The sequence below is a fragment of the Gossypium arboreum genome, chromosome 8 (genome assembly GCF_025698485.1).
Source record: "Gossypium arboreum isolate Shixiya-1 chromosome 8, ASM2569848v2, whole genome shotgun sequence".
In the NCBI taxonomy this organism is placed as follows: domain Eukaryota; kingdom Viridiplantae; phylum Streptophyta; class Magnoliopsida; order Malvales; family Malvaceae; genus Gossypium; species Gossypium arboreum.
This window is the reverse complement of record NC_069077.1, coordinates 85829096-85838037: the sequence shown is the minus strand read 5'-3', so window position 1 is coordinate 85838037 and position 8942 is coordinate 85829096. Positions and strand designations below refer to the sequence as shown.

At 39.5% G+C, this 8942-nt stretch overlaps 1 non-coding gene across 1 annotated transcript; it reads right to left on the bottom strand.

The window, feature by feature from the left end:
- Window positions 1–8339: 8339 nt before the first annotated feature.
- On the bottom strand, window positions 8340–8445 carry LOC128280072 (small nucleolar RNA R71). The gene has a single exon (XR_008270253.1). It is a non-coding gene; the product is annotated as a small nucleolar RNA R71 (small nucleolar RNA).
- Window positions 8446–8942: the final 497 nt, after the last annotated feature.

The following is an 8942-nucleotide window of genomic DNA, read 5'->3' as shown; positions in this document are numbered from 1 at the left end:
AAAATATGGCGACTATTTCGGCTTAATCCACTAACTTTGCTTTTCCCCGGTCTAGGCATGGATTTTGTAATTCTTGATCTATAATGATGAAAATTCACACATTTAATCATTTTATTAATCTAGGTACTCAATAATTCATAATTGGGCAAAAGGCCATTTTGCCCCTAGACTTTCACAAAATGACCATTTTACCCCTAGGTCCGAAAATTAATTTTTTTATCACATTTTCTCACCAACCAAGCCTCGCCGATTACTTTTTATACTAGAAATAGCCCACAATTCTTATTATTTAACACATTTATAACGTATTTTACAACTTATGCAAAATGGTCCTTAGGGTTTTCATGAAAACTACTTCGTAAAAGTTGTTTATTACACTACCATAGCTCATTTTCTTACATAAAATTTTAGAAAACAACATGAACACACTCATGGTAAAACCCTAGACTATCAACCGTTTTGCAAAATAGTCTCCTCATTTGAAAGCTCATGTTATAAGGGTTTTAAAAGTAAAAAAAATCATCAAGAAAAACCCTCAAGATCACTTACTTGTAGAGAGATTAAGTGGCTGAAATTTTCAAGCTTTCAAACCCCAACAATGGCTGAATTTTCGGTGGAGAAGAAATGGTGAAAAGGGATGATATCATCTTTTTTTTCTTTTTTTTCTATTTTAGTCAAATAAGCTACCAAAACTCACCTAATTTGACTTTTTGACCATTCTTGTCCCCATGGTCAGCCAAACACTCTTTTTAGGGTTCATTTGACCTTTAAAGACCCCAAATTATGGTTCTCTAGCTATTTGACACCCTTAGCTATCAAAATAAGACTTTTGCACTTTATTCGATTTAGTCCTTTTACTTGATTAAGCTCTCAAATGCTAAAATTAATTCACTAAATTTTTCATGCACCTTTATAATCATGTCATCACATATAAAATAAAATTAAAATAATTTCTATGGCTTCAGAATAGTGGTTTCGTATCCACTTTTCTGACTAGCACCAAAATCGGTATGTTACAATTCTCCTCCTTTAGGGATTTTCGTCTCCGAAAATCTTACCGGTGAATAGATTCGGGTATCGGTCTCTCATGGTCTCCTCGGGTTCCCATGTGGCTTCTTCGACTCCATGTCTATGCCATAATACTTTAACAAGTGCTATACTTTTATTCTTCAATTGTTTAATCTCTCGAGCCAAAATCTTAATCAGCTCTTCGCCATAAGTCATGTTCGGCTGAATCTCAACCTCAGTTGGAGCGAGCACATGCGAAGGATTCGATCTATGTTGACGTAACATGGACACATGAAACACGTCGTGAATTTTGAGGGCAAAGCCAATCAGTATGCTACCGGTCCAATTCTCTCGGACACCTCATAAGGTCCAATAAATCGTGGACTTATTTTTCCTTTCCTTCCGAATCAGAGAACCTTCTTCCACGAGGATACCTTCAAAAACACTTTATCCCCGACATGAAACTCGATCTCTTTTCATTTCAAATCTGCATAGGATTTCTATCTATCCAATGCGGCCTTTATACAATCAAGAATCACTTTAACCATTTCTTTAGTTTCTCTGACTAAGTCAACCTCGTGAATCTAATTCTCTCTCAGCTCGGTCCATTATAAAGGCGTTCGACACTTACTCCCATACAAAGCCTCATAGGGCGCCATTTTCAAACTCAACTGATAACTATTATTGTAGGTGAATTTCACCAGCAGTAAATACTTTTCCCAGCTACCTTAGAACTCGAGAACACAACACCACAATATATTTTCTAAGATTTGAATTACTCTCTCTAACTATACGTCGGTTTGCGGGTGGAAAGCTGTGCTAAAGTTCAACTTTGTTCCCAAAGCCTATTGTAATTTCTTCCAAAACCTCAAGGTAAACCTTGGGCCTCTGTCTGAAATAATCGACAAGGGCACTCTATGAAGTATCACAATTTCGAAAATGTGCAAGTCAGCTAGTTTATCAAGTGAGAAGTCTGTACGTATTAGGATAAAGTAAGCCGACTTCGTCAGTCAATCAACCGCAATCCACATGGTATTTTTCTTCTTTGGGGTTACTGACAAACCCGTCACAAAGTCTATAGTAATCCGATTCCACTTCCACTCAAGGATCATAATAGGCTGACAAAAACTTGAAGGTACTTGGTGTTCGGCTTTCACTTGCTGACAAACTAGACATTTAGAAACAAACTCAGAAATATCTTTTTTCATCCCCGACCACCAGTACATTTTCTTCAAGTCGTTATACATTTTCACACTACCCAAGTGGATAGACAAACAACCACTATGTGCCTCTCGTAAAATCTTTTGAATGAGCTCATTATCCTTGGGTACACAAATTTTGTCTCAGTACATCATACAACCGTCAGTACCAATACCAAACTCTGATTCATTTCCCGCCTCACACTGAGCCATTTTAGCTTGCAAGTCCCTATCACCTTTCTAAGCCTCACAAATGTCTTAAAGCAACATCAGTCTAGCCTTTAACTCTGTTAAAATCGAACCATCCTCTGACAAGGCCAATTGGGCGTTCATTGCTCTCAAAGCAAATAAGGATTTCCTACTCAATGCATCAGCGATCACGCTCGCCTTTCCCAAATGGTAGTCGATAATCAACTCATAATTCTTTATCAGCTCTAGCCACCTTCGTTGTCATAGATTCAACTCTTTCTGAGTCATCAAATACTTGAGGCTTTTTATGGTCTGTGAACACTCGGCATCTTTCACCATACAAATGGTGTCTCCAAATTTTTAAAGTGAACACGATAGCTGCTAGCTCCAAATCACGAGTCTGGTAATTCTTTTCGTATGGCTTTAGCTGTCTTGAGGCATAGGCTATCACCTTGCCTTCTTGCATGAGCGCATACCCTAAACCATTCAAGGATGCATCATTAAACACCACAAATTCTTTTCCTGGTTCTGGTTGCACTAAAACTAGGGCTTTGGTCAACAAAGCCTTTAGTTTCTCGAAATTATGTTGGTACCTCTCTGACCATTCAAACTTGACATCCTTTTGTAACAACCTTGTCATCGGAGTAGCTATTATCAAGAACCCATTTACAAATCTTTTGTAGTATCCAGCCAAGCCCAGAAAGCTTCGAACCTCTGTCACATTCCTCAGTAGTTTCCACTCAACGATAGCTGAGATCTTACTCAGATCAACTCTGATATCGTCACCCGACACAATGTGTCCCAAGAATCTGACCTCTCGTAGCCAAAATTCGCTCTTACTGAACTTGGCGTATAACTACTTATCTCTCAAGGTTTGTAGAACTGTTCTCAAATACTCAGCATGCTCACTCTCATCACGCGAATAAATCAATATGTCATCGACAAAAACCACCGTGAACTTATCTAAATACTGCCAGAAAATAGGATTCATCAAATCTATAAACACAGTAGGGGAATTTGTTAAACCGAAGGGCATAACAAGAAACTTATAGTGCCCATACCTCGTCCTAAATGCGGTTTTCGGTACATCTTGATCCTTAACCGTTAACTGGTAGTAGCCAGACCTTAAGTCGATATTAGAAAACACAGTGCCTCCCTTCAACTGATCAAACAAATCATCGATCCTTGGCAAGGGATACTTGTTCTTCACAGTCACCTTGTTGAGTTGTCGGCAGTCTATGCACAATCTCATCAATCTGTCCTTCTTCTCACAAAAAGTACCGGAGCACCCCACGGTGAATAGCTCGGTCTCACAAAAACTTTATCTGTTAACTCTTGTAATTGAGTCTTCAACTCCTTCAACTCTGTAGGAGCCATTCTATACGGAGCAATTAAAATGGGTGTCGTACCAGGGACTAACTCGGTACCAAACCCAACTTCTTTAATAGGAGCCAATCCGGGCAACTCTTCCGGAAACACATCCAGATACTCACATAGCATCGTCACCGTCTCAATTTTCACTTCAGACTCTTTGGTGTTCAACACAAATGCTAAGTAGGACTCATACCCTTTTCTCAAATATTTCTCGGTAGTCAAAGTCAAGATCAGTACTGGTGAGTTATCCAGTTCACCTGATTCAACCCAAATAATATCCCCATTCTCACATTTCAATTCAATGAACTTGCTACCACAATTCACTATCACATCATAAGTAGGCAACCAATCCATGCCAAGAATTAGATCAAATTCATCAAATGGTAGTAGATGAGGTTAGCCGAAAAACAATGACCTCTAATCATCAAAGGACAACCTCTACACACTTTATCAACTATCACATGCCTACCTAATGGGTTTGTCATTTTTATCACAAATTTGGTAGACTCAACAGACATATTCGTACTGGGTACTAATTTCATGCAAACATAGGAATGAGTAGAACCCGGATCAATCAAAGCAATAACAGAAATATCGTGGAGAGAAAAATTACCCATAATTACATCTGGTGAAGATGCCTCTTCGCGAGCGCGAATGGCATAAGTCCTTACAGGCACTCGGCCCCCGGACCTCACAGCTGAATCTCTAAGAGCTCCTCTACTGCTAGCCCACTGCCTGGGTTCTTCTGTGGTCTACCCCTCGTAGGAGCATTACTCGCCCTCACATCTTGATTTTTCTCTTTCTCATCTAATTCAAGGCAGTCTCGAATGAAGTGGTCCAAAGATCCACATTTAAAGCAACCTCTTTCATTCCCTTGGCACTCGCTGAAATGACGTCTTCCACACTACGAACACTCCGGCTTATTTGGCTGAGCACTATCGATACTCACGATAGAAGTGGTCTGGGCCTTAGAAGTCGTATTCTGCTTATTTTTACTCTTATTTGAGAATCCCACTGACGCATTCGATCGGGTAGGAAACTCTCTCGATCTCTTGGATGAGGTCTGTTGTGATTTCCCCATTTGTCTTTTCCTTGAGTCTCGGGACTCAATGTCAGCTCTTCTCTTCTCTTTGGCCAATTCCTCGGCCTTACATGCTCTCTCCACAGGTACTACAAATTCCCTCAATTCTAAAATGCCACTAATAGACAGATATCTTTATTTAGACCATCTTCAACCTCTTGCACATGATGGATTCTGTAGATACAAACTCTCGTGCATATTTTCTGAGTCTCACAAACTCATGCTCGTATTCAGTCACCATCCTACAACCTTGCTTCAGCTCTAAAAACTCTTTCCTTTTCTGGTCTATAAACTTTTGGCTAATACACTTCTTTTGGAACTCTTCCTGAAAATATTCCCATGTTATCCGCTCTCTTAGTACGATTGACACGAGAGTATTCCACCATTGATAAGCTGAATCTCGTAGGAGTGACATTATGCACTTCATACACTCCTCCGGCGTGGTCGATAATTTATCGAATACTCTAATGGTATTTTTCAACCAAAACTCGTCCCTTTCAGGGTCATCATCAATATTTGCCCGAAATTCTTCAGCCCCATGTTTACGGATTCTGTCTACTAGAGGTTTCTCTCTCTTAGCCATCTCTGCTCCTTGAGGAGCTATATGAATGGGTTGAGGAATTGGGGGAGGTGGGGGTGGTGGAGTATTCGGATTCGCACGAATGAACTCCGAATACCACGCGTCCATCATGTGGAGGTAAGCTTTCTTAACTCCTCTGCCCTGACTCATTGTCACGGGTCCAGTATCTACTAGCGTGGTCCCTTCAGCGGGAGTCGGTGCATTACTCTCTACATCATCCACCGTAGCTACGTAAGGATCCATTTACTATATAAATAAAAACACAATTTATCTCGTCAGAAGTCGTCACACTATCAATATACAGTTATGGCATGTATAGTTAGACTCATACTCAAGCTAGGTTAGTCCTAGAATAGATAAAACTATAGCTCTAATACCATTAAATGTAAGACCCCTTACCTGAGTCCGAGGCCGAGACTGGGCACTAGGCATTACCATACTTAATCACATACATACAATCGTTTCTGAGTCACCAAGACTTGATCAAATTTAAAGCTCTTTCAAACTTTATTTAAACTCCTAAATGTAGGCCTACGAGGCCTCAAACTTTCATTGGAATCCATTTGGAACCAACTCGGTTCCTTAAACAGACTAAATAAAAATAACTCTTGAAACAGGGCACATGCCCGTGTAGAAGGGCAACACGCCCGTGTGGTCATTATAACATGGTCGTGCTAATGGCCTGAGTGACACACATGGCCTAGGAATCTAGGGATACACTCGTGCCCTATACACGTGTGAACTAAATTCTAAATTCGAACCTACAGGGCACGACCTGACACACTCCCGTGTCTTTGGCTCGTGTCCCTCCCACAGTCATGACACGCCCGTGTCTAGAAACCGTGACATTCTGTTTCTAACGTCAGCACCCAATTTGGGGCACAAGACCAAGGCACACGCTCGTGGTTAGAGGCCGTGTCCTCCACACGGCTGAGACCCACGGTGGTGTCTCTGCCCGTGCGTTTACTACTATCCATTCTAACATGCAAATTTTATGTGCAGGGGACATACGGCCGAACGACACACCCATGAGGCTGACCGTGTGTCATACACGGCCTAGACACACGCTCGTGTGCACAATATAAGGCTATCTACCAAGCCTTTGCCACCCTGAAACAAAATCTTAAATCAACCAACGCATCAAAGATTAACTTAATATGATTTCTCAACCAAACAACCATAGTTAAGACCTATATACATTACATATATTCAACTATGCCAACAATTTAAAATTCATGAAAGGCTAGCTTGCATTCACATAATAACTTCAATGTTAGCCATTTTCCATGGCCTTATACAAAATAAATCAAATACGAAAGTAAGCTAACATATTTGGCCAATTAACAATGACACAAAACTCAAAAGTCAGAGTCTTATACATGCCATAATCAAAATAAAAGATCTAACTATACCAAGTGCTTCGATTGATAGTGTGATCGATGCCTCCGAAGTCCGTTGATCTACGAGCTAATTAGGCAGCACTATAAGAAAATGGAAAGAAATGGGGTAAGCATAAAGCTTAGTAAGTTGCATGAAAATAAACAACAACTACTTATCATAAAGCAATATGCTCATAACCTTTCATAGTTTATTCATGAGTACCATAATTAAATGTAAGTACAACTTACTCATCACCATCCAATACAACTCATATTGCATCATTGAGCCCATATCTTATACATTTCAATTAGGTACCTGTACCACTCATCACATGATCATAATTTTTTTAATTTTGATATAAATCATAAATTTTTTATTGAACCATTTGGAATACTGTCGTATACTCAATAGCTCTAACATGAGTTAAGATGCTGACGCCATGTCCTAGACATGGTCTTACACTAGCTTTCATATAGTGAAGCCGATACCATGTCCTAGGAAAGTCTTACACTGGTTCTCATCTATCGGTGTCGATGCCATGTTCTAGACAAGTCTTACACTGACACACCACAAGCTGATTTTAGTTTAGTTAATTAGTTTAGATAAACAAACCCCTTAATTTTTAGGCTAGATAATAAAAAAGGAAGTAATTACTAGTACTCTTGGTTCCTTTGGGTTTGATAATCCGGTTTTGCTAAAGCTATACTACTGTTCGATAGGTACACTTGCCTTCATCGTGATAATAGTTAGTTTTAAGAATGATTAATTATAAATCTTTAAAACCTGTCGCGAATATCACATATCAAGTTTTTGGCGCCGTTGTCGGGGAACTAAGATATTAGGAACACTCGATTTTTATTACTTTAGCCATTTTACTTTATTTGCAATTTAAATTTTTATTTTCTTTTCTAATTTTTCTTTTATTCGTTCCTGGCAAGTTTTTATAGTGTATGACTAGAAGAAACCCGTCAGGACCATTACTGTTTGATAGTGAGATCGATCGCACAGTTCACAGAAATTGAAGAGAAATAATGCGAAGCTTACGATACACAGAGGGAGAGCAAGAGGATGATACTTCAATCATAAGTGAGGAGATGGCTGAAAACCAGGAAAATCTGTTACCTCCTGCGATTGCCACTGATCCAGTAAATTAGAATCCTTCTCTGCATACTATGTATGATTATGCTAAACCTTCTTTAACAGGAACTGAATCGAGCATAGTTAGGCCTGCTGTTGCTGTGAATAATTTTGAACTGAAACCTAACACCATTCAAATGATCCAACAGTTTGTTCAGTTTGATGGTTTGCAGGACGAGGACCCAAACGCTCATTTGGCGAATTTCTTAGAATTTTGCGACACATTTAAAATCAATGGCGTTTCTGATGATGTCATTCACCTTCGGTTATTCCCTTTTTCATTGAGAAACAAAGCTAAATAGTGGTTGAACTCGTTACCACGAGGGTCAATCACTAGAATAAATGACCGAAAAGTTTTTATTAAAGTATTTTTCACCAGCTAAAACGGCTAAATCACGTAATGATATCTCTTCTTTTGTACAGATGGATTTAGAAACACTCTACGATGCATGGGAGAGATACAACGACCTTTTGCGAAGATGCCCTCACCATGGGTTACCACTCTGGCTACAGGTTCAAACGTTTCACAATGGCCTGAATCCTTTAAATAGATAGATGATTGGCACAGCTGCTGGTGGAACTATCAATAATAAGACACCTGAGGATGCTTATGAATTTATAGAAGAGATGTCACTAAATAATTATCAATGGCAAGTCATGAGGACAAAACCAACAAAAACAGCCGGCGTTTTTAACATCGATTTGATCACCATGCTCTCTAATCAGGTAGAACTTTTGAATAAAAAAATTGACGGTTTTCTTGGTTCTTCACAGATTCACCCAGTAATGCAGTGCGAAGCAAGTGGAGGTGGATCAAGCAATTCAGAATACCCATCCTATGGCCACAACATGGAGAACGAGCAGTTAAATTACATGGGTAATAATCCTCAATCTGAAAATAATCCTTATAGTAATTCTTACAATGCAGGTTGGAGGAACCACTCAAATTTCTCATGGGGAGGCCAACGGAATCAGAGACCACCACCTCCAGGCT